A 27,318-nucleotide genomic window follows, 5' to 3' on the forward strand; every position below is an offset into this window, starting at 1 on the left:
TGACAGACAGCTGTCAGCAATGGTCACCTGTATGAAAGACACCTGTCCACAGACTCAGTGAATCAGTCAGACTCTAACCTCTACAAAATGGCCAAGAGCAAGGAGCTGTCTAAGGATGTCAGGGACAAGATCATACACCTGCACAAGGCTGGAATGGGCTACAAAACCATCAGTAAGACGCTGGGCGAGAAGGAAACAACTGTTGGTGCCATAGTAAGAAAATGGAAGAAGTACAAAATGACTGTCAATCGACAAAGATCTGGGGCTCCACGCAAAATCTCACCTCGTGGGGTATCCTTGATCATGAGGAAGGTTAGAAATCAGCCTACAACTACAAGGGGGGAACTTGTCAATGATCTCAAGGCAGCTGGGACCACTGTCACCACGAAAACCATTGGTAACACATTACGACATAACGGATTGCAATCCTGCAGTGCCCGCAAGGTCCCCCTGCTCCGGAAGGCACATGTGACGGCCCGTCTGAAGTTTGCCAGTGAACACCTGGATGATGCCGAGAGTGATTGGGAGAAGGTGCTGTGGTCAGATGAGACAAAAATTGAGCTCTTTGGCATGAACTCAACTCGCCGTGTTTGGAGGAAGAGAAATGCTGCCTATGACCCAAAGAACACCGTCCCCACTGTCAAGCATGGAGGTGGAAATGTTATGTTTTGGGGGTGTTTCTCTGCTAAGGGCACAGGACTACTTCACCGCATCAATGGGAGAATGGATGGGGCCATGTACCGTACAATTCTGAGTGACAACCTCCTTCCCTCCGCCAGGGCCTTAAAAATGGGTTGTGGCTGGGTCTTCCAGCACGACAATGACCCAAAACATACAGCCAAGGCAACAAAGGAGTGGCTCAGGAAGAAGCACATTAGGGTCATGGAGTGGCCTAGCCAGTCACCAGACCTTAATCCCATTGAAAACTTATGGAGGGAGCTGAAGCTGCGAGTTGCCAAGCGACAGCCCAGAACTCTTAATGATTTAGAGATGATCTGCAAAGAGGAGTGGACCAAAATTCCTCCTGACATGTGTGCAAACCTCATCATCAACTACAGAAGACGTCTGACCGCTGTGCTTGCCAACAAGGGTTTTGCCACCAAGTTTTAGGTCTTGTTTGCCAGAGGGATCAAATACTTATTTCCCTCTGCAGAATGCAAATAAATTCATATACTTTCCACAATGTGATTTTCCGGATTTAATTTGTGATGTGCTATCTCTCACTGTTACCAATAACCTACCCTTCAATTATGGGCTGCTCATGTCTTTGTCAGTGGGCAAACTTACAAAATCAGCAAGGGATCAAATACTTATTTCCCCCACTGTATAATAAACAGTACTGTACATATGTTTATCAGATGTCAAGCTTCTTTGGGTCACAACAGAAATGCACGCTCCGGTTAACTGCATGTATTTCTTTGGTCCCAGACCCTTGCACTTAAGCGAATTGCACTGTATTTATACTACTATTGGGCTATTTTGGTGCTACTTTTGGGCTGGAAAATTTTTCGCCATCTGGCAACTCACAAGGCCATGGTGGCCATGGCCCCACACCTAGTTTCAGTTTGCTTGCAGCAACAGCGTTGAGAAGGCAGCAGGGAAGGGAAGAGCACCGTTTCCACGTCTTCTTGCTATGGTCTGGCAGGTGAGAAAGTGGTTGCAGGGATGAGAAGGCAATGGTTGGGCCCTGGGTGCATAGGAGCCGACTCTGTGGGTGCTGTGGGTGCTTGAGCACCCCCAATATTGAGAAAATACCTTGTAAGTGTCCAGAGAGGGGTTATTTCCATTGGGCTTAGCACCCCCAATAATTTTGATCAGTTAGCACCTATGCCTGGGTGCTGTATACCCCCTACCGATGTCTCGGGTATCCCTTCGGGTACTGGGAACCTATGATCTACTTGCAAGATCTGTAATAGCTTCTAACTGGAGAATTAATCATCTTCTTTTAACCGCTAGATGGCACCAAAGACTACGTTATGTAGAACGAATAGACAAGATAGTTGCTTGTAAGTAAATAGATCTGACTCTTCTGAGAAAGCTTGGTTGGGTATGTTCCAGAATTATTTAGTCTATGTACGGGAGAGAGGTGGGGGCATTGAGAGTTAACAAAAAATTTGGATGTTAAAAATATAACTCTTGCATTGTAACGAAAGACATTATGTGTTATGTTTTCACTGTTCAATAAAACTTCAAGTAACCCCCCCACAAACACATCATAGGAAAGAAAAAATCTTTAAGATTACATCCAAATGAGAAATGAAGAGAGCAGCTTAACCAACTCAGAGGGTCACGTTTATTAATAGCTAACAACTCCAACAGCACTTCCTTCTTCTAAATGCAGCATTTTCTAGGGGGTTTCCAGTTCCTGATGATTCACTGCTGTGCTGCCGGGAAAACATTAGAAAACGAAAGTAAAAGGTAAAAACAGGTATTGAGTCCGGAGAGCTGCTCTCTTCATGTAGAGGTAAATTTTAAAAGACGATTTTTCTTCTTATGGTGTTGTTAAGTGGCAATAATTATTTAAACATGTTCTGGCTTCTTACTAGTTTTTTTTTCACTGTATATCGCCTGATTGTCTACGGGAGGAATATGATTCCTACTGCTTTACTGCTGCTGAAACGGTGGATTGAGGCGGGAGCTATTTTCTCATTCATTGTAAACAGGGCAGGGCAGGATTCACCTGTAAATTAGATTAGCTACAGCTTAGGGCCTCACATTACAAGGGACCTCATTGTTATTACGTATTAGTTTAATAATATTTCTTTAATAAAAATGTTAGCATCTAATGGACCATTTTATGTACTTTCTCAAGCATAGAACCTAAACTTCACTTCCTACTTAATTGGGCAGGGAGGAGAGTTCTCTTAAATGTTGTATTTTAGTAGCCACAACACACAAATCTTGTCTGATTGTAAGGAACCTTTTCTGGTTTTAATCAATTTTTATATGTAAAATTAGTAGGGCAGAGGATGGGTTTAGTCTGTACGGATTGTTTTAAATTGATGCTGAACACATTTATTTTTTAGCTTTCTACAATATATTTTGTGTTGGACCTGAATTTGACTAGTCATGTTATGTAGCCTTATTATGCCAGTTTGTCAAAGTAAGTACTGTAAGGTGTTATTGTTTATGATAACTTATTTGTTGTGTCGATTACTTTTTAGTTATTATTCACTGCTCTGTGGTTGTAATGTGCCTCCTTTTTTAGTCTGAGGCCTAATAAGCATAAACTATTTAGTAATACTCCTATATACATAAACATGAGAACATAAGAAAAGCTATACTGGGTCTGACCAATGGTCCATCTAACCCAGTATCCTGCTTCCAACAGTGTCCAATCCAGGTCACCAGTGACTGGCAGATAGACATGGGGAAAGCCATTGCTTGCCCTGGGATCCCATTTTCTGGCAATTCTCACTCTCTCTACGCCTCCAGCTAGCCTTAGGTTGTCAGCAGCGGCAGCACTCCACACAGCTTGACTTTAGCCAACCTGCGGATCCTTTCCTCTGCCACGTTCTGCTCATTGCATCGGAGGGGCGGGATGCGGCAGAGGAAAGGCCCCAAAGACCAGTCAGACGGAAGCAGTGCTCCTCATGAACAGACATGAACTCTGTTGATTTTTGTCTTCTCCAGAAGACTCAGTCTCTCTCTTTCTATCTTTGTGTTGTCCAGTGTTGTGTTGTTTGTCTTTTGTTTTGCGCCTTTGAAATGATGAAGAAGACATTCTCAGGATGAAAGAGAGCCTGGAAATGAAGAAATAATCCTTCAGACAATGGAGAGCCATTGACTTTTCATGTTAATATGTTTGATGGTTTATAGAGTTATAGTAGAGGAATCTACCGATACCAGATAGGGGGAGTGTTCTGCCACCACTTTGTGTGCATGCTATACTGTTTACATTTGCAGTCCAGTTGTACTTTGAACTACCAGTTGTTGTCTTATTTCCTGGTGAGTTTGTAGTTTCACGCTTATGGTGTAACCTCTGCGCCCTCAGTCATATGGTCTTGGTTATTGGCTCAGGGTTCTGCCTCCATGCCTACTGGGTAAGAAGTCCCTCCCATCTTGTTCAAGGAGAAGAGCTGCTCCTGGCTTGCTTTCTTTAACCCCTGAACTTGCATTGCCTTTCTACTACATATATTGCATGCCATCCTGTACTGTACCTCATTCTAAAGAACACATTCATCAGCTTTTTTTTCCAGTAACTAAGCTCACAGCTCTTCGTGGTCTGAAGGGTTGAACTGAAACAACAGACAGACTTTCCTGCTTGTGGTAGCACTCTTGATTCTTCTGCATTTTCATGCTGTTTATTTTGTTTGCATTAAAGAACAGTTGGAACTAAGAGCTGAGTCTCCTCCTGGCAGGGGCGTAGCCAGACAACAGATTTTGGGTGGGCCTAGGTAAGAAGTAGTGGGCACCAAGTGTTCTACTCCCCCCCCCCCTTCCCCACCCAAAAAAATATCTCAGCTGGCGGGAAAAATGCTTTTTTCCACCTTGGCAGTCTGCAGCAGGGATGTGCTGAAAACTGAGCATGTGCAGGTGCCGGTATCATGGAGAGTAACATTTTCATTACCATCAGGGGGAAGTCTTCAGCTGGTGGAGCTTGGGATCCCCACCAGCTATAACTAAATGTGTTGTACTGTTGGGTGGGCCCTGGCCCAACCAGGCCCATCTGTGGTTATGCCACTGCCTCCTGGTGAATGATTGGGGTATTAGTTTAGGTTCCTGCCAGTCATTGTGCTGGACATCTCTGAAAGGGCAGGAAAGAGAGAGAGAGAGAGAGAGAGAGACAGTGAGTGGTGGTGGTGGGTGTGAGACTGGATGCTGTATGCTTTTTTTGAGTGAGTGGGGGATGTGTACCAAGTATGTAGGTGGGGTTGGTATATACATGTGCTGTGTGAAGTGAGTGCATAGGGATGAGTGTTTGAGTGGATTTGGTGTGTATTTGTGTGTGACTGCATGGGGTTGAATGAATGAGTGTGGTATTTTTGAGAAGGTGTGATGCTTGAGCCACCCTTTTTCAACCCCTTCTTCTCTTTCCATCTCCGCCTTCCCTCTGCTCTTCTATCTGCTCTGAACCTTCTTTGCTCCTTTCTCCTTTCTTTTCTCTACTCTCAACCTCTTTTTAACCCCTTTCTTTTCTTTATATTCCATCTCTTACCCTCCAATCAAAGGCTCATGATCCTGCACACCCAGATTCAGCCACTCATCCACTCTCACTCCCAGGCTCAAACACTCAGCAATTCCTTCCTAGCTTCTCTTTCTCTCTGTCTCGCCACCAAGCACATTTCATTTTGGTCTTTTCATTCCCTTTGTCTTCCTCTTCTTCAGGCTCAATTTCCCAGACGTCCACTCTTATCCACAAAAGCTCATTCACCTGCGCTCACCCCAGCTCATTTACTCATCCAGACCCCAGATTTCCCCCAGATTCATTCCCTATCTTTTCCCCTCCAAGGCTCTTTCTTTCTTTCTTTCCCACTTCAATCTCACTGACCTTTTTATCTTTTACTTTCTATCTTCCCTTTCCCTTTTTCCCTTCCTTCCTGCTCCTGCTTTCCATAATTTGTATGTTTGATTCCTTGTTTGTATGGTGTGAATGAGGTACATCTTTCCTGTCTTATTAATGGCACAAAAGGGTTCTCCGAGCCATTTTCCTGTCACAATAGCAGCTAATGAAAACGGAATGCAAATGAGCTAATTAGTATTATAATGGGCATACAAGGCAGTGCACAGCCGTTTTCCGACCCATGCACAAAAGCAGTCCCTACCTTTACCATGGAAAACTACTACTACTACTACTTAACATTTCTAGAGCGCTACTAACGGGAGGTCTGCATCTCTTGTTAATGCCTGACTGGGGCTGCAGTGAGCTGTTGCTCGTGCAAGAAGCATAACAGGCACTTCTGTGGCAATTTATTGGAGGTTGTAGACGGTTATTATACATCAGCAGTGTAGCTACGTGGGGTCACAGGGTCTTGCCCCTCCCCCAAATTTCTTATGACCCCCTGGTTTCACTAAAAGGAGCAAGCAGGGCAGGCAACGTGGCAGAACCGAGACCGGGGCTGGATGAAGGCTTCAGCTGGTGGGGGTTGGGGACCTCTGCCAGCCAAGATATTAAATTGTGGTGGCGGTGGGGCGGCAGGCCAAAGTGTGCCCCCCTCACCTTGGGCTCTGGCCCCCTTCCGCCGCAAGATCTGGCTACGCCCCTGTTATACACATAGCTTGTCTGCACGTATGAATCCGTCTTTGGCATTGTGCAGCAGAGGGAGAGAGAGCAGGACCCTGGAAAGAGAAGTTTCCCCTTTACGCAGAGGTAGATAGCAAAGATCCAAGGGAGACCCAGGTCTGTCTCAGCCAATCACAGCACATTTAGCTGACACCAGTGACAGCTAAATGCGCTGTGATTGGCAGGCACGTCTTTTTTTTTTTTTAATGCAAGAAGCATAACACTTTTGTGGCAATTTAATGTAGACTGTAGACATCTGTTATACATACAGCTTGTCTGCGTGTATGAAGCCGTCTTTGGCTGCTCTGCGCATGCTCAGCTGACCGACTGGCTTTCTCCCCCCAGGAAAGAAATCACATGTAAATGAGCTAACAGCGAGCAGCTCATTTGCAATCAGTTTTCTTCATGCATGCCTGTTTTTTTCCGATCGTTAAACAGCAGCCGGGGATTGGTAAGGGAGGGGCTTTTTCCGTGGAGTTAATGCATCTGGGCTAGAGACTGATTCTTCAGTTCATTGCCATTCCGTCCGGGTCACATGACAAGGACAAGTGAGGACTTGGAGTGGAGCAAGGAGAAGCCAATGAAAAGAAAGGGTAAGCTTGTGTAAGCCAGCTAGTCACATGATGCCTGTTTATATGATTCACATGATGCCAGAGCCGGTGATGGGAGGCAGGGATAGTGCTGGGCAGACTTATACGGTCTGTGCCAGAGCCGGTGGTGGGAGGCGGGGCTGGTGGTTGCGAGGCGGGGATAGTGCTGGGCAGACTTATACGGTCTGAGGCGGGGCTGGTGGTTGGGAGGCGGGGATAGTGCTGGGCAGACTTAACCGGTCTGTGCCCTGAAGAACACAGGTACAAATCAAAGTAGGGTATACACAAAAATTAGCACATATGAGTTATCTTGTTGGGCAGACTGGATGGACCGTGCAGGTCTTTTTCTGCCGTCATCTACTATGTTACTATGTTATATGTATGCTCTTATTTATTTATTTACTTACATTTTCTGTGCTGATGGCTTGGAAGAATAAATCAAATTATACTATATGATGCTAGGTTTCACATTAGGAGCCACTACTGAGGACATGGATAGTACATTGAAATGTTCTGCTTAGGGTGTGGTGGTGGCCAAAAAAGCAAATGGAATGTTAGGAATTATTGGAAAGTTATAGAGAATAAAAGAAAGAATATCATAATATCTCTGTAATTCCCCATGGTGAGATTGCACCTTGAATACTGTGTGCAATTCTGGTTGTTGCATCTCAAAAAATATATCGTGGAACTGGAAAAGATACAGAGATGGGCAACCAAAATGGTAAAGGGTAAGGAACAACTGTCATATGAGTAAAGGCTAAAGACGTTCAGGCTTTTCAGCTTGGAGCAGAGATGGGTGAAGGGAGATATGATGGGAGCCTATAAAAATCCCGATTGGAGTGAAATGAGTAACGAAAATTGATTGTTTACTTTTTCAAAAAGTACAAAGACTAGGGGGCACTCCATAAAGATACATAATAACACATTTAAAACAAATAGGAGAAAATTTTCATTCAATATATAGTTAAGCTCTAGAAATCATTGCTGGAGCAAGTTGTAAAAGCAGTCAATATAGCTGTTTAAAAAATGTTTGAACAAATTTCTGAAGGCAAAGTCCATAAACTGTTATTAAGGTAGACCTGGGGAAAGCCAGTATTTATCCAGGGGTTAGGTAGCATGGAATCTTTTTTCCAAGAAACCACAAATTTTACCCAATGAAGATGTCGAAAAACTCCTTGCAGATAACTTTGTAATGCCTGCACTTCAATACGCTCTCATATGGATTCACTTTCATGTTTTATGTGTGTAAATGTATTTAAATTGTTAACATGTATTTTGTTGTTTGGTTTTACTTTTTTGTGACAGTTTTTCCATAAATATGTGGTCAGAATTACAACTAATGAGTTATGAAGAGTATAAAAATTGTATTTCCTTTTTTCCACAGAAGCAAAATGAGATCCTTGGATGCATATAAAAGTTTGGTCAACGGTATTAATGAACTGGATTTCACTGGAAATTGTGTTCCATGTGACTTGTTGCTGACTGGAGATAAATCCTTCCCAGTGCTGGTGAACCACAGAAATCAAGTTCTGATCTCTGCTTCTCAATATGGAAAAGGGCGAATAGTAGTGATCTCGCATGAGGGATACCTGAACAGCCCCAAGTTTTCCTTGTTTCTTCAGAATGCTATTATCTGGCTAAAACCCTCTCCAGAGGTCTTGGTAGGTGTCCAAGTGAGGTTTAAGTTCTTGGAGAAGACTCTTTCCAGTAACGGCACCCGCACACAGTCAAATGCTAAGTTCTTGGATACCTTTGGAGTGTACTGTATGGATGCCTATAACGATGACCAAGCAGAGGAGCTGGTGGCATTCATGAAGAGAGGAGGAGGACTGCTTATAGCTGGTCAGGCCTGGTCATGGACCCAGAAGAAGAAATCCAAAAAAGATATATTGTTGTTTCCTGGAAATAAGGTTGCATCTGTTGCAGGAATCCATTTCACTTCCAACTATGCAGACACTGGGGTTTTTCCTATCTCTGAAGAAATGCCTCTAATTCCACTGATGGTGAAGTAAGTATTTCATCAGTTGTTCCTTTAAATGTTATATTTTATTTTAAAAGATAACAGAAACATAGCGTTGTGTGTCTTTAGGAAAAAATATTTCTAAGTTTTCGTCACTGAGAGGTTTGCTTAAAGTGTAGGGTTTCTTCCAATATTAAGGAAGATGAGGGAGAAGGACACAAAAAGTGAAGAGAGAAATAATAGGGATGGGCATTCGTAAAAGAAACCCTAAATTTGCTGATGACACAAAGTTATTCGAAGTTGTTTACTGTGAAAAATTACAAGAGGACCTTACAAGACTGGGAGACTTCGCATCCAAATGGCAGATAATGCTTAATGTGAGCAAGTGCGAAGTGATGCATGTGAGAAAGAGGAATTCAAACTATAGTTACAATAATGCAAGGCTCCACATTAGGAGTCACAGACCAGGAAAGGGATCTAGTTGTCATTGTTGATGATACGTTGAAACCCTCTGCTCAGTGTGTAGAGGTGGCGAAGAAAGCAAATAGGTATTATTAGGAAAGGAATGGAAAACAAAAATGAGGACATTATAATGCCTTTGTATCGCTCTATAGTGCAACCACACCTAAAATACCATGTGCAATTCTGGTCACCGCATCTCAAAAAAGATATAGAAAAGTGTAAAGGGGGGTCCGCTTCCTCCTCTTGGGTGGATCCGGCAAGCCTGCAGGGCTCCCAGGGTTCCTGGACAGAATACTGCTGATACTGGGACCAAGGGCCAAAGTATTTTATTGTCAAGGCAATTTCATACCAAAAATCATAATTAATTCTTCATAACAAAAGGTACAGCCCTTTTAATATAGTCTTCAAAAGAAAAAGGTACAGTCCTCATAAGATAATCTTAAAAAAAAAGGTACAGTCCCGGTCCCAAAATCCCTCAGCAAACGCTCAGCTTCTCAAGACCTCAGGTCTTCTATTTGGGCATTAGCTTTCCCTTCCCCCTCCTTCAGAAGGGTTTAGTAAGAGTTCAGCACACTTCCAATATAGCACAACAGTTCAGAACAAATCTTCATGGACAGTCTTTGAACGTCAAACCAATACCACAAATCACCTGCCTTTTCCCAGCACAGAGGGAACCCTGTAAGGAGCCGGGTTGGCAGCAGGGCCGGTCTTAGCAAGTGCGGGGCCCTGTGCAGACCAATTTGGTGGGGCCCCATCCTAGCCCTGCCCCACCTAGCTCCACCCCACCCTAGCTCCACCCCATAGACAATTAATACCTTTAATTAAATTTAGATATTAGATATGTATCATATGTCAAAGAATTTTAGATATTAGATATGTATCATATGTCAAAGAATAAAGTGGTTGCTCAAAGCATATACTAACCACAATCGCTCAACTGCAAAACACAAAGCACAAATTTGTGCAAAAACACACTCAGAACCTTACTGTACCATAAATATTACACTGGGCAGACCCTAATACACCAATATACCGCCCATACGGAAAATGCAGACCGTCAACAATATGAAACAAGGGATCATATCACAATTCTCATATAGAGCCACAAAACACCTTTTTAGGGTGGATAGTGTTCACAATGAGCTCCTTTTATTAACGACCATATATAGATCCTTCAAGAGGTAGTGTGTCATGATTTAGGCTCTACACCCTTTCTAATGTTTTGGTGCCACCTCAGTAAGGCCAACACACAATCTCTCCACTGCAAAACACTATACACAAACTTGTGCAAAAACACACTCGTAACCTTACCAAACCATAACAGCACTAATTCCAAGGACAAGATGAGCTACAACCTTATGCGTGGAAAGGCAGCACTATAATTACACCGGGCTCTAAAACACCAGTACACAACCTAGTGAAACAAAAACAAAACAAAAAAGACTGCAAATACTACACGCTAGCAGAATACTGCATCTTGATCACACATGAAAAACACATGACACAACAGATATGAAGGCAAATTTCTGAACTGGAAAGTTACCTCAAGAAGTCAGACTCAGCATGCAGCAATACTAGAAAAATTGAAACTTACATGCAAAATATCACAGATGCACATTTCCAAAAGCTGACATATTCCAATTAATAAATTCTGAATTAAAAAATGTTTTCTACCTTTGTTGTCTGATCATTTAGTTTTTCTATTCACTTTGGTCCCAGTGTCTTCTGTTTTATGCAGTGTCTTCTTTCCATTTGATATTTTTTCACTCACCATCCTCCTGTGTCCATATGTTCTCTCCCCCTGCCTTCCCCTCTCCTCATCCATGTCCAGTATTTCCTCTCTCCCCTCCCTCCATCCATCCATGTCCCGATGTCCAGCAATTTCCTCTCTTCCCTCCCCTCCAGCGATCTGTTCTTTCCCCCCGCCCTCCTCTCCATGTCCAGCGATCTGTTCTCTCCCACTCCCTCCCCCTGCCCTCCCATCCCATCCATGGCCAGCGATTCTCCCTGCCCTGCCTCAGCTCCCCAACAGCCCTCCGAGTCCTCTCCGTCCCCCCCCCCCCCGCGCACACGAGTGTGTTGAACCTGTCCTTTTTCTTTCAGTAGCAGTGAGCGACGTGAAGGCACTGCAAGCTCGCCAGCTTCAAGTTCTCCCTTCCCTGTCTTCACACAGTGTCCGTCCCGCCTTCGTGGAAACAGGAAATACGTCATCGTAAAGGCGGGATGGACACTGTGTGAAGAGGAAAGGGAGAACTTGAAGCAGTGCCTTCACGTCGCTTGCTGCTACTGAAAGAAAAAGGACAGGTTCAACACTCTTGCGTGGGGGGGGGGGACGGAGCGGAGAGGGGTAACGGAGGAGGAGGGAGGAACGGAGCAGAGGAGTGTTGCCGGTCGGGCTGAGGGCGGGAAGGAGGCCACTGCCCGGGGCCCCTTAGAGCACGAGGCCCTGTGCGGTCGCACCACCCGCACCGTCCTAAGACCGGCCCTGGTTGGCAGTTTCTCCCACCTCTCAGCACCACGCCTGGTGTGGCCTCCTCCACTGCCTTCAAGTGCTGGACAGGGCAACCTTTGAATTCTCCCAGTCCATGGTAGCTGGCTCCTCTCCCTTAGGCAGCTCTAGTGGCAGGCTACTTCCTTCCTCCACATACTCCATGGAATCTCTCTCTCCCTTTGTCTCTCCTCTCTCCTGGTGACTGAGAGCCTCCAGGAAATCTGCCCTGTTCTTCTCACAGCTGGGGGGAATTATGTACTGATGGCGAAGCCAGGGAAACTGAGCTTCATCCTTCCCACTCCCTCTAGTGGGGAAGGGAGTAGCAGGCTCACCCTGCCTCGAGCCATTGCTCCCCCTGCTGGGGCTGGGAATGCATTCCATCTTTTTAGGACTACTCTTCTCACTCATTCTTGCAAGGACTTTTGGGACCTGTAGTTCTGGGCTCAGCTGCTTCACTGGGGAATCTCTGGGGCTTGCCTTGTCACAAAAGGTACAGAGAAGGGCAACAAAAATGATAAAGGGGATTGGACAACTTCCCTATGAGGAAAGGCTAAAGTGGCTGGGACTCTTCAGCTTGGAGAAAAGATGGCTGAGGGGGAGATATGATAGAGGTTGATAAAGTAATGAGTGGAGTGGAACGGTAGACGTGAATCGCTTGTTTACTCTTTTCAAAAATACTAGGACTAGGGGGCACGCAATGAAGCTACAAAGTAGTAAATTTAAAACAAATTGGAGAAAATATTTCTTCACTGAAAGTGTAATTAAACTCTGGAATTCGTTGCCAGAAAATGTGGTAAAAGCAGTTAGCTTAGCGGTGTTTAAAAAAGGTTTGGCTAGCTTTTTAAAAGAAAAGTCCATAAGTCAATACTGATCTATCATCAAGAAGTAACCACTTAAAAACCAGTGATAGTCAGAAGTTCACATCTATATGTTGCAACACTGTCTCACATTTAGTCTGAGGGGGAGAAAACAAATCTCATATACTCCTCACGGGCTTTCACACGGCTTTTTATCCCCTATATTTTTGGGGGTATCTGCCCAGTGATGTCCTTTTGTAATCATCGACTAATCCCCCTCCTACCAAATTTTAAATTTTAGTTTTTATCCAAAAAGTGCTTGCTGTGCACACTAAAAACTCTCCTAATGTGTATAGATTCTTTTTTTTATGCAGTTTGCTTAAAAAAAAAACACCTCCCTTTTACAAAATATAACTTGTGGTGGCCATAAGGACTAACGCACCCAAAAGACCAGCCAAACTTATCTATAATGTCCAGTCTGTTTGTTCACCAACAGGACCCCGACAGGCACCCGTTTTGCAGAACGCTTTGTGAAGGGGTCACGGCTAGTCCGGTCTGCTGTATTGGTGCTCTCCTAAAAAAGAGAGTAAAAATAAGAACCCACGCAATTAAGTGAACTTATAAAACTCCCCAAAACCAGCGTGTACTTACTAGGTGCAATTCATTATAACGTGCACGCCACCAATTGTTTAAAAAAAATGGCAGCAGCAGCATCTTGTTTTAAAGATCAAAAAACGGAAATGATAGATGAAATAACCGGAACCTGAAATCAGCTGAGTAGTGTCAACAAAATCAACGCGGTCACGTATAACATCCCCAATGCATATGTGTGTTGAGACCCAATGGTTCCATGGTGTTCAAATGGTAAATCCAGAACAATTCTTTCTGCAGTAGTGTCCTGTTAATGTCGCCTCCCCGTTGGGACAAAGTAAGATGATCAATAGTCATGCATTGTAGATCATCAAAAGCATGTGTATGAGAGACACTGTGTTGTACCAGCGGGGCTCCAATCAGTTGTTGCGTGAAACGGGAGCGATGCTCAACCATGTGTGCATGTAGTGCATGTAGTGCATGTCGTAAATAGTAGAAGCAGCTCTTGAAGGTTGCTTGGATTTGGGGAATCAGAGTAAGTGCGGAATATAACTTTATTCCAAGGTTCCTGACTTGTGATTTAAGGGGGAGTTTGTACTTCCCAAAAGGGATTTTGATGTTAGGGACCCAGAGAAGCTTGGTTTTACTTGGGTTCAGGCACAGTTTGTTGTGTTTAGCCCATTCTTGAATTGGGAAGCTTGCCAGGTGCCCTTGGCCTGGATTGGCCGCTGTCGTGGACAGGATGCTGGGCTCGATGGACCCTTGGTCTTTTCCCAGTGTGGCATTACTTATGTACTTATGTACTTATGTACCTATGTAAAACTTGTTGCATGGGCATCTGCTGCCCGTCTCGTCTTCCACCAGGGTCGCTTTACTCATACTACCCCTCTCCTCAAGTCGCTTCACTGGCTCCCTATCCGTTTTCGCATCCTGTTCAAACTTCTTCTACTAACCTATAAATGTACTCACTCTGCTGCTCCCCAGTATCTCTCCACACTCGTCCTTCCCTACACCCCTTCCCGTGCACTCCGCTCCATGGATAAATCCTTATCTGTTCCCTTCTCCACTACTGCCAACTCCAGACTTCGCACCTTCTGTCTCGCTGCACCCTACGCCTGGAATAAACTTCCTGAGCCCCTACGTCTTGCCCCATCCTTGGCCACCTTTAAATCTAGACTGAAAGCCCACCTCTTTAACATTGCTTTTGACTCGTAACCACTCGCCTCCACCTACCCTCCTCTCTTCCTTCCCATACACATTAATTGATTTGATTTGCTTACTTTATTTTTTGTCTATTAGATTGTAAGCTCTTTGAGCAGGGATTGTCTTTCTTCTATGTTTGTGTAGCGCTGCGTACGCCTTGTAGCGCTATAGAAATGCTAAATAGTAGTAGTAGTAGTAATATATCGCTCTAGGAGTTAGGCAATTTGTATGATGTTTAAATTTAGATATCTTTGTTATCAACCCTGTTCCTGAAATTGTCTGCCTGAATAGCTATTGGACACATGCTACAATTGCGTTTGTTATATTTGAAGTGTCCTGCTGGTAAGCTGTCATCCTGTGGTTTGTGCTCCGCCGGTAATGCAGCTGGACTCAAAATCTCTTTGAGGTTTCTCATGCGGGAAAAAGCTATCACCCCTGCAATACCTTGAAAATAGCTGGTTTTCAGTTCGGTGCTAACTGGTTATTTTCATCAACTAGCCCCAAAGAGGCAATTTAATGAACCAGGAGCTGATTCTGACTGTTTAAATCATTTTGAATATCGACTCCTTTGTTTTTACTCGTCTGGTCAATAGTCTCATGGGGTGTCCTCTTTTATATATGTGTTGTTCAACAGATTAAATAACTGTTCCCTATTTAACCATTCTACCCCACTCATAATTTTATAAACTTCTATTGTATCTCCTGTTAGTTGTATTTTCTCCAAGCTGAAGAATCTTAACCTGTTCGGCCTCTCTTCATAAGGAAGGTGTTCATCCCCTTTTTTTATTTTTGCCACACTTCTCTGAACCTTTTCTAGTTACACTACATCCTTTTGAGATAGAGAGCAACTGGACCTATGCACAAAAATTAAGGTACCAGGGACCTAAATAGAGGCATAATGGTATTCTAAGTTTTCGTCTCCATCCATTTTCAGATAATGCTCGACATTCTCTTTGCTTTTTTTTTTAGCTTCTGTTGCATACTGAGTTGAAAATTTCAACATACTGTCCACAGTAATTCCAAGATCTTTTTGTTGGGTGGTGACTCCTAACTCAGAACCCACTTATGTTTGTTATTATTAAACAATCTTATCTGGCAGGTGTGTCAAAGCGGTTTACAACTAAACCAAGAAATAGAAAGGAATGCCACTTGAACTAGATAGCTTGGTCATTCCAGTTGTATGGAGGGAAACATAATCCACTTTTGAGTCTCAGATAAGTTGGTTTCTAAAAGGTAGCTGAAGAAAATGAAGCTTTAAGAGCAGATTTAAATTTCTTAAAAGACAATTCACCACACATTGAGGAAGGCAGATTATTTTGGAGACTTAAGCTCAAAAAGAAAAAGGCCCCGTTTCTCGTGGATCCAAAATGAGTGTGTACTGTAGGTGGCAAAACTAAACGTTGTTTAATAGCTGATGGAAGTGAGTGGCTGGGGACATAAGGGATGGATAAAATTGATAAATAAAGAAATATTCCCTCATGCAAAGCCATATAAAACTGAGGATAAAACTTAATCTGGAAATGAACTGGCAGCCAGTGCGAACTGAAGAGCAATAGGATGACGTGGTCAAACTTACATACTTTGCAAAGAAACCAAGCTGCTGTGTTCAGCAGCAACTAAAGCCTTTCAAGGTGGCTGGTTCAAATCCCACTGCTGTTCCTTGTGATCTTAAGCAAGTCACTTAACCCTCCATTGCCTCAGGTACAAACTTAGATTGTGAGCCCTCCTGGGACAGAGAAATATCCAGTTTACCTGAATGTAACTCACCTTGAGCTACTACTGAAAAAGGTGTGAGCAAAATCCAAATAAACAAATAAATATTTGTCAAATTGCGGTTTAGATAGGAATTTCCCCTGCTTATCTGTTTTTTTTTTTTATCTAGTTAGTCCACAAGTTCCTTGCCAAAGAAACTACTGATTGAGGTTAGCACATACACCGAGCACAGAAAGTCAGGGTTTTCCTTTTTTTGAGTTTTTTTGAGTCAGAGCAGTAGGTATCCTGGAGTTCCTGAGCCGGTGAGCTGACCTCGCCAACCGAGGAGACAGGGTTGTGGAGAAGACCAAGGTACCTAACGCAAGAAAGCAGCGACGCTAGCGAAGATTTGATATACTGGTAACATTATTGTGTGCACACAAACGGAAAAATATATATATCAGATCTGAGTACAATAATTAGAGCTGTATACATGTTTGGGATGTTTTGTGTTATTGCAGAAGTGGGGTTGGGGTCTTGGTAACTGTGATTGTAATTATCTTTATTTCATTTGTAACTTACCACAAGGTCCTATTGTTGTCATTGGGTCCTGTTTCTTAGTGTTAAATAGCAATAATTCATACTAAGCAACAGTAATGCATGTTAGTTCAGTAATGCACATTAGTAAGCCTAATGTAGACCTTTATTTGAATGGCTATTTTTCTCATTGTTTTTTGTAGGCATGGAATTGATACCACCAGAGATCTGAAGTTTCTGTTAGAGGGAGTGACTGATTTCAACATAAAAACAGGTGGGATTCCATCAGCACTATTTGTTCATGGATCGTTGGCTTTTTCTGTTGGACTGAATGATTCCTACCGGTCATTGCTAGCAGCAGCATATTATGGTAATGGCCGAGTTGTGGTGACAAGCCACGAAGCTCAGCTTTCATGCCCTCAGTTAAAGAAGTTTATTCTTAATGCAGTGTCCTGGCTGGTCAATGGAAGACAAGGGAAGGTTGGCGTTGAGCCCAGCTTAAAGGGTCTCTACGATCTACTTGTTCTGGAAAAGATTGATTGTCAACTAACAGGGCTGGTTCCAAATCTTAGTGTGTACTGCTGTATGTCCTACAGTGAACGAGAAGCCGACAAGATACATGAGTTTGTTGCAGAAGGAGGGGGCTTGCTTATTGGAGGTCAAGCCTGGTGGTGGTCTTATCAGAACACAGGTAAAAATCTAATCACCGAGTATCCGGGAAACAAAATCCTCAATAAATTTGGTATCAGCATTCTGCATCATACTGTGAGTTCAACTAGCTGTGATCCACTGTGCCATGGTGATGAGTTTGGCCATTACCACTTCCGCAAGGCTCTCTCTCAGCTTCAGCAGGATATCAATGGTAAGGGTAAATTAGGATCACAACTTTCACCTTGGATGGAAACATTGAGAAAGGAGTGCACAGAACTGGTAAAAGTGCCACATCAAGATTTTCCTGCTTTCTCTTCTATTCACAAACAACTTGTGGAGATGGTTTCTGGCAGCGGAATACCAAAAGTTGATAAAAAATGTCCTGTCCATAAGAATTCCAAGGAAGCCTTTCTGCTCAGTCTAAGGGCAGAACTCCATAGCAGCTGCCTATGTGGTCAAGAACCTACACGCCAGAAATTGAAAATTAGTTGTACTGCACCTCAGTCAAGTCTCTGTCCCGTGAGTCTTCACATCAATTGCACAAACATAGGTGAGAAATCTTTCTTGAAAATTATAACTACTGTATGTTACTTGGAAGGACAGTGAGTAATAGATTACTGTATACTTTCACTGAAGATACAAAAAAGATAAGGTAGAGGTAATTTCAATTGGTTCACATCCGTATGTCCAAATGGAACTCCGATGTGTACTTCAGCAATAAATAAGCAACCCTGTAACCATCTGGATAGTGGATGGTAGCACATGTTTTGGTAATCTGGTTGAATAAAAGTTTGAGAGTAAAGAAAAAGAAGGCACAACATTTATCATTATTCTTACTATTGCTGCTACTAAAGACAGCAGTTAGACATGACAAATTCTTCATTCTGTGTCAGGCAGTAGTGCTTCATGTCATTAGCAGGTTCCGTTAAACAGAAAGTAGGGGGAAGTGGATTCCTTTACTGTGCTGGATGAGAGAAATAGCTCTGCGTTAGTATAAAAGTATATTTCTACCATATATTTCTACCATAATGATGCAGTCAGTTGTCTGGTAGGTGTGATGAGCATTTCAGTGTTTGACTGATAAGAATGAGCACACTGTCACATATTCATAATAATGGCCTAGTAATGACTTGTTTGATTAATTTTAGGCCCTACAGTTTGGAGAAGCACAGGACTTTATATTTCACCAAATAACACTGCAGTAGTGACCTTCCATCCATCTGTCGTTGGAAACAGCCTTCAGGTGAGTATTTAAAACAAATGTTACAAAGCTTTTTTCTGGTGTGCTATGACCTCGGTGCCAGGGATACACACAATATTATTGTTATAATGTAAACAATATTTTAACAATATTTGCCTCTGTAAAGCAGATAGCGGTGGGTGACGTCACTAACTGTATTGTTATTTGAATGTGTGCTGCCTTCTGAGCTCTTCACCTGCTTCAAGTCCTTTGCTGCTTTGTACATTCTATGTTTGTGCAGCGCTGTGTATGCCTTGTAGCGCTATAGAAATGCTAAATAGTAGTAGTAGTAGTAGTACATTGGGAGAGCAGTTTCCAGCACTCAGAACAGGGAGAAAGCGGCCTCTGTAAAGCAGATACTATATATCTGACAGTACTGGGGCATATATCTGGTTTACGGACAACTGACTGCTCCTAGTTAAGAAAGCAATGAATATATGAAGGCAATAGATGTGGAAATATCTTGAATGTATTTGAAGACTCCTGTAATATTACAGTGTTCCAGTAAAGTTGAGTCTGCATTCCTTTGGTTGAAAATTTGTTTCCTCTGATTTTTCTTGTAAATATTGTACCTGCACAATTGGAGGTAGTGACTCATTCGACATCCCCAATATATCAGTCATATATTTTTTTACCATATCAATTGGCATAATTAGAGGGGATCTTGGGAAATTGGTAAACCTCAAATTAAGTTTTCTTGTTTTATTTTTCAAATATTCTAAACGTCGAAACATATAATTTCTATCCTTAATTGAGGGTTGTCCTAAAGATTCCAACAGTTGTATTTTCCCCTTTGGACCTCTTTGATCAAGCTGCGCTAGCGATTTTCATGCGGCACTGCTCAAAAATGAGTTATATTCAGGCACACTGGGTATTTGTTAGTAAGCAAATGAAGCAATGACAGATAATAATTTTTAAATTCTCCATGTGTTTGGCTGATGGAGACATGTTGGACACTTGATAATCCGTGTTTAAGATGGCTGGCTGGGGCCACACAGAGTAGTGGGTGCAGCTCTGGCCACCTTGTTGGGCAGACTGGATGGACTGTGCAAGTATGTAAGTATTGCCACACTGGGACACACCAAAGGTCCATCAAGCCAGGCATTCTGTTTCCAACAGTAGCCAATCCAGGTCACAAATACAAATACCTGGCAAGATCCCGAAAAAGTTCAATACATTTTGTGCTGCTTATCCCAGAAATAAGCAGTGGATTTTTCCCCAAGTCCATTTTAAATCCCGCTAAGCTAACCGCCTTTACCACATTCTCTGGCAACGAATTCCAGAGTTTAATTTGTTTTATCCTATTAAAAACATATTTCGGTGAAAAAGTTTGCTCATACTGGTAAAAATCACATCCCTGAAGGGAAGATTTAGTTATTATCAGGGGCATAATCGAAAGAGAAGGGTGCCCATCTTTCGACACAAATCGGGAGATGGGCGTCCTTCTGTCAGGGTCGCCCAAATCAGCATAATCGAAGGCCGATTTTGGGTGTCCTCAACTGCTTTCCGTCGTGAGGATGACCAAAGTTTACGGGGGGGGGGGGGGGGGGGTTCGGCAGCGTAGCGAAGGCGGGACGGGAGTGTGGTTAAGAGATGGGCGTCCTCGGTCGATAATGTAAAAGAGAAGGGTGTCCCTGACGAGCATTTGGCCAACTTTACTTGGTCCCTTTTTTTTCACGACCAAGCCTTGAAAAGGTGCCGAACTGACCAGATAACCACCGGAGGGAAACGGGGATGACCTCCCCTTACTCCCCCAGTGGTCACCAACCCCCTCCCACCCAATAAAAAAATTAAAGAACATTTTTTTTCAGCCTCTATACCAGCCTCAAATGTCATACCCAGCTCCATCACAGCAGTATGCAGGTCCGTGGAGCAGTTTTTAGTGGGTGCAGTGCACTTCAGGCAGGCGGACCCAGGCCCATCCCTCCCCACCTGTTACACTTGTGGTGGTAAATGTGAGCCCTCCAAAACCCACCCAAAACCCACTGTACCCACATGTAGGTTCCCCCCTTTATCTCTAAGGGCTATGGTAGTGGTGTACAGTTGTGGGGAGTGGGTTTTGGGGGGCTCAGTACTGAAGGTAAGGGAGCTATGCACCTGGGAGCAATTTGTGAAGTCCATTGCAGTGCCCCCTAGGGTCCCCGGTTGGTGTCCTGGCATGCGAGGGGGACCAGTGCACTACGAATGCTGGCTCCTCCCACGACCAGATGCCTTGGATTTGGTCGTTTTTCACATGGGTGTCCTCGGTTTCCATTATCGCCGAAAACCGAGGTCGCCCATCTCTAAGGTCGACCATCTCAACATTTAGGTCGACCATCTGTAAGGTCGACCTAAATGCTGAGATTTGGGCGTCCCCGACCGTATTATCGAAACGAAAGATGGACATCCATCTTGCTTCGATAATACGGGATGTCCCGCCCATTCGTGGGGACGTCCTCAGAGATGGGCATCCTTAGAGATGGTCGTCCCTGTTCAATTATGCCCCTCCACGTGTAATCATCATATAGAAAAAAAATGTTGATAAACTCTAGTTGGATGTCTGAAAACTGATATTTAGATTCTCGTATTGCATGGACATCCAAATCCCAATTATATAAATCCAGGAAATGAATATGTAGCACAGCAATATGTCCATATGGCAAGGGGTCGTAGCCTGGGTGTATGTAGTGCGGGACTAGGGAGTAGTCAAAATTTGGACATGCAATTCTGATCACAGAAGGGGAAAAGACCTCCATGACTTAAAGGACTTTTTTTTTTAGACCTGGTACTGGGTACATCTAGGTTGCAGAAAGGTTCTTTGATTGAGCAACTGTCCACTGAGGAATTAAGGCATGACACCTCCTTAATCCCCCTGTGTTTGCTGTCTCTCTTTCTCACCCCCAAATGTGAAATCGACAAGGGATACCAGGCTGTTTGACAGCTTTAGGTACTATGGCCATTCTTAACAGAACAGTTTGCAGATTTGAGGAGTTGCCTAATGTTTAGTGCAGTGGACTGAAAACCAAATCCCACTTAACCTTTTTTTTTTTATTAATATTTTTATAATTGTGGGCCCTCTAGGGACAGAAAAATACCTACCGTACCTGAATGTGCACCACTTCAATAGCCTTCAGGCTTCCAGATGTTTTATGTATTCAGGCGCAGTAAATATGTTTCTGTCCCTGGAGGACTTAACAATTTAAAAAAACATCACAAACAGCTGATGTGGGATTTGAACCTGGGTCCCTTGTTTCTTAACCCAGTGCTTTAACCATTAGGTTACCCCTCTGCTCTGCCTGGATGTCTTTGCAGCCATTTTATAAGGTGGATATTCCTATGCTGCCGCACAGATGTGCATGTCCCTTGGTTTCCCTGTTAGTAATTTGGACATTTCAGCTTTAATATGGATATTCACTCTGGATATTTCCCGTACATAGATGTTCATTATAATTATTATTTATTGCATTTGTATCCCACATTTTCCCACCTTTTTGCGGGCTCAGTGTGGCTTCATCTCACATGTATTTTAGAACAGGCTGTATCCTGTTCTAAAATACGTGTCAGATGGGCATCCATTTGTGACATTTTGACTGGGATATTCACATTCTGAGTTGAACGTCTTTTCTAAAATGCTGTTCCACATTAACAAATCCTACATTATCTAAAACCTTTTTCCCATTGTCCAATAAATTTAGAGGTTTTCTTAATATATACTTCTTAGGAGACAAATCACCAAATCATACAAAAAAAATAGTAAAAAATGACATTTTCAGCAAGTTCAATTATTTAATGGCTTATCTTCTTCCATTAACAAAGAATCAAGTCTCTTTTAGTCCTCAGTGTGGCACTATGCGTCTCCATCAGGGTACCTTTAGGAAGAACAATTATTCTACAACAACAACAAAAAATCAAGTTAGTTCAGTTTCCTAAGGGGCCCTTTACTAAGCTGCGTATGCGCCTACACGCGCCAATTCTGAGTTACCGCCCAGCCTCAGCATGGCCCTTGCGGTAATTTAATTTTTGGCGCGCATCCACTATGTGCGTCTGAAAGATATTTTTTATTTTCTGGCCCGTATCAGCTACGCGCAGCAAGTGGCATTTGATGCAAGTAGGTTATTACCACCCAGTTACCGCATGAGACTTTACCGCTAGGTCAATGGCTAGTGGTAAGGTCTCGGACACAAAATGGATGCGCAGCAAATTTCATTTTGCTGCACGTCCATTTTCGTCAAAAATTTTAAAAAGGCATTTTTTGCAGGTGCGCTAAAAAATGATTCTGCGCACGCCCAAAACACGTCTACACTACCGCAGGCCATTTTTCAGTGCACCTTAGTAAAAGGACCCCTAAGTTTTCTAAAGTTGCCTGCTAAATGTAGAACTTATCTATCAAAAAGCTGAGGGGGATCGATTTTTTTTTTTACTCCCATTTTCTTCAAAAATTTTTCCAGTGGAATAATTTTGTTTCTAGTAAAATGTTTTTCAAGTGGGATATTTTGCTCAGAGAGATTTAAGGAGGCAGGTTCTAGGCTTGGTTTGAACAGCCTAAATGTATTCATATTTTAGAATAAATACATGTATGCCTTAGAACATTTCCCCTTTGGCATTTTTGCCTGCTTATGTCTGCATAAACTGTATCTAGCTCAGAATTTTGCCCTGGGGCTTAGAGGAGTGCTTGAAGGGGGAATTGTGCTCACCTTTCTGGTGTCGAAAAGCACCTCCTCTGCTATCATTTACTACTACTACTACTTAACATTTCTAAAGCGCTACTAGGGTTACATACTTACAAAAAACAAAATTGCAGCTTTTCCCCCTAATTCTATAAAGTTTGCCAAAAATTGAGTGCGCAAATTTGGGCGCGCACCCAATTTGCATACACAGTTTAATTAGATAATCTAATTAGTGCCAATAATTGGCATTTTAACAAGCAATCATTGGTACTAATTAGATTTAATCGGAACTTACCCATGGGATCAATGCTTAAATTTTACACTTGAGTAAAATTGGAGAGTCATAGGTGGAAATGGGAGGGTCATGGGCAGAATGGGGGGCGTTCCTAGCATTTACGCACGTTATTATACAATATGGGTGATATGCGCCTAAATTAGGCATGTACATTTGCACCATGTTTCAGTTTGTACAGATGGCTTCGCCTAAAGTTAGGTGCAATTTCCTGGGCGTTGGTGCCTAACTTTTTTTTTTAATTTGCATAAAGTCTTTATTAATTGTTCAGACATGAAAGGAAACATACATGGAATCTCCAATATCATTCTCGTATCTTACATATACAAGTATATAGTAGCAATATAAACAAATATACAAATAAGAACACCTTTCCACCAGTCTAAATGCCCATAATACAACTTAGTGACATTTCAAGTCTTTTTAGGGTATTTCGTATCCCACCACCCCTCCTCCCTCCCCAACCCTCCCACTCTCCGGAACAAGAAGATACATCCATTATTTTACCCAGTTCACACATTGTTCAAACAGAACACTGGGAGATGAAAGGCTCCCAGATGGTCTCCCATTTACATCTCTGGTGTCAACGCTCTGCTAACAGACGCTCCAGTTCACAAATATACCACATCTTAGTGAGCCATTTCACCAATGAAGGCGCAGTAGACTGTTTCCAATGCCAGGACCTATCCAGTTTTGACACAGCCAGTGATGTCCGATATTCAGCATTTGCATAAAGATAGAATAGCCTTTTATGTGGGACCCATTTGTGTAGTTAACTTGGCAGGGTAAGTGCTGAATTTTTGGCATGTAACCGGCCAAGTGCTGAATCCGTCCCACAGAATGCCTCCAAAATTGTTAGTTTGCAGTTTGGCGTTAACCGTTTCTTTTCAGCGGCACTAACTGGTTAAGTGCCGCTGAAAATGAGGGTTAGCCCCAAACAGGCGATTTAACTGGCAAGGAACCATTTCTGGCTGGTTAAATTGCTTTGAATACCGATCTGTACATGGCAAAGGGCAGTTTTCAAAAACTGGCCATATAAAAATGCATTCTAAGCCTCAAATTGTGTTTGTTAGTCACAGGTCATTATTTTGCAAGCTATTCTAGCAAAGAACAATAGTTATTTCTGCTTTTCATCATGTGATATGTGGTGACCTAATTAAAGTTTTTTTGAAAACTTCCAGCCCCAAAAATGACTATATTATATTTGTGCTCATGAACCTTAATTTTGTGTTTGTCCAATGTGGCAGTAAATCAAAAAATCTCTCTATTTCAGGTACAAATTGGCTGTCATTCTGATGATCTCAGCAATGCTCAGCAATTTTGTCGTGCCCCTGTGGTTATACAAAGGTTTCCAGTGAAGCAGGAGAAGGTGGTTATCTCTAGTCTGTGGGGAGGTCTTCTGTACATCATAGTACCTGCTGACTGTCAGCTTGGCAAAGTCACCATAACGGTGGAAGGGGTAGTGCAAGCTCCTTATTTATACATGGTACGTGTAGTACAATTTTGAAAGGTTTTTAAGTTCCTGTCAGAGCTGGCTCTGAAATTGGCCTCTTGGAGAAGTGGATGTCAAGAGTGGTGGATTTAGGGTGGGGAAAAATTAGGAGCTTAGTACTGATTTAGGCACAAAAATCTAAGCAAATGAATGGCGGGCATAAATTGAATTTTCAATTGCAAAGCAGAATTCATAAGTTTGGTTGATAATAATGATATGAGAGTGAAGGGGGGCAGACTCAAGAGAAATGTCAGGAAGTATTTTTTCACGGAGAGAGTGGTGGATGCTTGGAATGCCCTCCTGCGGGAGGTGGTGGAGATGAAAACGGTAGCGGAAATCAAGCATGTGTGGGATAAACATAAAGGAATCCTGTGCAGAAGGAATGGATCCTCAGAAGCTTAGCCGAGATTGGGAGGCGGAGATGGTGTTTGGGTGGTGGGGCTAGTTCTGGGCAAGACTTCTACGGTCTGTGTCCTGAAAATGGCAGATACAAATCAAGGTAAGGTATACACAAGAAGTAGCACATATCAGTTTATCTTGTTGGGCAGACTAGATGGACCATGCAGGTCTTTCTGCCGTCATCTACTATGTTACTATGTAATAAGGGATACATTTAGGCACATAACTAAATTTTGTTCCTAAATGTAGGAGCATAACCTTATTTTGATCAGGCCCATTATTTTTCCCAAATAGTGGAAGAAGATCAGAGAGGTTTAATTTCTGTTAAGAATAAAGTTTTAATAGAAGAGCACATCAAAAATGCTAGGAGAAAATTACATCCCTTAATCCCATCTCCCCCTCTCCCTTTCCCCTTCTCCCCCTCCCTCCTCCTCCTGCTGGTAAAGTGATATCTTAAGGAACAAGAGTGATGCTGCTGAGCCAGTTCTGCTCCTCAAACATCAGCTTGCCCTGAGGTATGGTAGGTGTTTTGGGGAAGGGGGGTTAGTGAAGTGTGGTCAAAGGGCTGTTATTCTACTTGAACTTATTGTGTGTTAGTCCCCAAGCAGCATACATTATTGCTTGTTATGCACCAGTTGTGAATAGTGCATGTTGTTTGCAGTCTGTGCACGCTCAAATTGGACATGAGTATCCCTGGTAGAAATGTGACATACAGTAATATGCCCTCTTTATCAAATAAATGCTTGACAATTAAGTTGCTATAATTGAAAATCTTTAAACTGTGTGCTTCATATTCCACTTTCCCTATGGCTTATGTTTCGTCGATCTGATGTTTGGAAAATACACAATTCTGAACCTAAGGGACATAAAATGTGTGTAAATGTGGGATTTATGTGGTCACTATTGAAGCAACACAATTTTGGAGTGAAAAGCATCAACGTATGTTTCAATTGACTTGCTCTACTACATTTACTTCTAAGGCAGTTATTTACATGATAACAATATGTCAGGATCACCCTCTGTTTCTTCACAACCCCAGCAACTTCACAGTCTTTCTTTCCTCAGTTCCACACATCATCCAGTCTGAGGATTTAAGTCCTGCAAATAGTGCCTCAGGCAAACAGGAAATTCTCCAAAAAAGCTTTATTATCTCCTTACAACATTTGTTCTTATTCAGATTCAATCAGACTTCTCCCTCTGGGCTAGATGCACTAAACCTTAACGACCCTCTAACAACCCTTTAAGGAAGGAAATTCCTAACCGACCCTCTAACAACCCTTTAACGAAGGAAATTCCTAACCATTGCATGCATTAAATGCATTAAAGGCCTTTTTCCTACGAAGCAAGCAGCTAACGAAAACGGAATGCAAACGAGAAACTACCATTGAAATGTGGACAATTCGGAATGCACTAACCATACCGATGATTGCAACGAATCATTTACCGTCAGAAATTTTACGTGCGCTCAGACCTGTCTTTAAGGCCTGAGCTGTCATCTCCCCGCTGCCCCCTACACCATAAAAATCCAAGCCGGCATGTTTAAAAAGAAAAGTGAGATACAAACACAAACACGTGGCTCTCCGTTCCCCCCTGCATCACTACAAAACTAAACATACTGCTTCTCCCTGCAGCTTAAAAATCCTGTCTCTCTCTCCTTCTCCCACAGCTTTGAAAATTAACACTCTCTGCTATCCCCTGAAGCCAATTTTCCCAGTACTGTAAACAAGCTGCAAAGAGGTCTTTTGTTACAAAAGGGGGTTTACGAGGGTCGTTCTTTTTAGAGTTATCTTCAACTGCACTCTTCTGCTAGATCAGACAGCTAAAGGGCTTGCAGGTTGCGATCCCCCCCTCGCACGCCCCAGTCTGACGTAAGCAACCTATGTAGGTTTAATATGTTTGTGGCATGCTCAGAGCAGCCAGCATAACGCTTGGCTGCTCTGCGCATGCTTAAGGGGCAAATTAACGACAGGGATTACGAACGTATGATACATTGTACTTTTCAATACTCACCGAACATTTCTGAGCTGTTTTTTTGTGCATTCTTCGTTGTTT

The 27,318-nt window shown here is 42.8% G+C and overlaps 1 pseudogene; it reads left to right on the top strand.

The window, feature by feature from the left end:
* The first annotated feature begins 2,412 nt into the window (after positions 1 to 2,412).
* The window catches only part of LOC115459104, a 50,403-nt pseudogene continuing 25,497 nt past the window's right edge, over positions 2,413 to 27,318 (top strand).

The sequence above is a fragment of the Microcaecilia unicolor genome, unplaced genomic scaffold (assembly GCF_901765095.1).
Source record: "Microcaecilia unicolor unplaced genomic scaffold, aMicUni1.1, whole genome shotgun sequence".
In the NCBI taxonomy this organism is placed as follows: Eukaryota; Metazoa; Chordata; class Amphibia; order Gymnophiona; family Siphonopidae; genus Microcaecilia; species Microcaecilia unicolor.